The following is a 1765-nucleotide window of genomic DNA, read 5'->3' as shown; positions in this document are numbered from 1 at the left end:
TTGAGGTTTCAGAATTTTATTCAAGTTTTCTATTAAATGATGTTAATGACAGCATTTGAAGGGGAGAAGTTAACTCCATGCAAAATGGAAGACTCTATAATGTACCCATTAAGCTGCTAAAAATTAGTGGTGTCAGTGAGATCCCTCCTGTTGTCAGTGTGTGACCACAATCACCTGCCTAACTCAGAGCCGGAGAATCTGGAAGCTATTTTATACTCTGGTGCAATGACAAAAAAAGAAGGAATTAAAAAAGAAAATAGAAGAAAGAAAGAAAACCACACAAGGAAGAATTAAGTCCTGAATGACTGGCTCCACCATGCCCGCTCTCTCCACCGTAAAGACTGCTTTTGGTGTAAAACAGGTAACTGATGGGCTAGGATGGGAACAGGGCATGATAGGAACAGGGCGTGATGATCTGTCTAAAAACATCGCTTTCACACAGGCGTGCACATGCTTCTGAGCAGACAGGATCAGGACACCAGGGTTTGATGCTCAGGAAGTCACAATTTCATCTGGAGACTAGATACAGATTTACAAAATGTTCACACATTCCCAGCTTCTACATGCAGCCTGGCATCTCTAGAGGGCTCCTCTGCAGCCCATGCCTACAGCTAAAAAGGACCTGCTCTGGAATGAGGTTTCTGCTGTACCTCTGAAATGGTAAATACCTTAAAGCCGAGTTAACCTTAGCCTGGAGGTCTAACGTGGTATTTATCAACTCTCACACCCCCAACATACAACATGAAAACGTACACTAAATTCTGAAGGTAGCTATGCTACAAAATAGTTTAAAATCAAACAATTGTACAATATTCATTTATGCTTGAACTTCCAGCCCTAAATCAAGCTTGTGGCCACCTGCACTGGCATTCTTGGCATCCAGCAGAGATGACAGCATCCGTTTGATACATACTTTTAGGGTCTGAGTGCACCCTAAGCCAACCAGGCTGGAGTTGTTCACTTAGGCCGAGAAGAAGGCATCAGGGTTGACCTGATACTTGGCTGCTATTCCACAGGGTTACTGTTTCCTTCAGTCCAGGCCAGATTGATAGCAGTCTCCATCCAACTTCTTGTTCACCTTCTGGTAAATGGAGCCATCAAACTGTCCTGTCATTCACATTAGTATGAAGCTGGAATTCATCTGTCTTGCAGCCAATTGTGAAGTTGCTCTGGGTCACTCGGGACTTTGAGATCTCAAAATTCATCTGATAGCCAGCCAGCCAACCCTCGTAGCCAAGCACCAGAAAGCCCCAGATTGAGGACCCACGTCACAGCGCAGGTTGATGTGCTCTCTCTTGTACCGTCTTGATTTTAGCATTTCCTCCCCCCCCCCCACCACCACCACCACGGTTTTAGAAGAGAAAGATGAATCAAAGGTCAGCTTCAGTCCACAAGCAAGCTGGTCTTCCACAGGGATCTCAGTGCCCAAGGGGTTGTCTGTTATACTTCTCTGTATATGTTAGCCCATACTCAGTCCAGCTGTACTTGGTTTCCAGATTGCAGTTCTCGCTGGTGGTTTCCGTGGTGGCAGAACATGAGCTGGTAAGTTCCAATCCATTGTCAGACTTAATTTTCTAATCAAGTTTTATTAAACTGAAACCATAGCCCTTAGTGAAGACATCCCTGTTGGACTTGCCAAAATCAGCGTACGTGGGAGGCACAGCTACATTCTCGGAGGAGGTGACATTGGGAACGGCAGCAGCTATGGCAGGGGTTGCAGCAAGGAGCCTTCTTCTTCCTCCTCTTCTTCTCCTCTTCTCCTTCT

The 1765-nt window shown here is 45.4% G+C and overlaps 1 pseudogene; it reads right to left on the bottom strand.

The window, feature by feature from the left end:
- Nucleotides 1–817: 817 nt before the first annotated feature.
- Nucleotides 818–1765, bottom strand: part of LOC110321371 — a 160735-nt pseudogene continuing 159787 nt past the window's right edge.

Source organism: Mus pahari, chromosome 5 (assembly GCF_900095145.1).
Source record: "Mus pahari chromosome 5, PAHARI_EIJ_v1.1, whole genome shotgun sequence".
Taxonomy (NCBI): domain Eukaryota; kingdom Metazoa; phylum Chordata; class Mammalia; order Rodentia; family Muridae; genus Mus; species Mus pahari.
The sequence above is the reverse complement of the archived record's forward strand: the minus strand, read 5'-3'. Positions and strand labels throughout refer to the sequence as shown.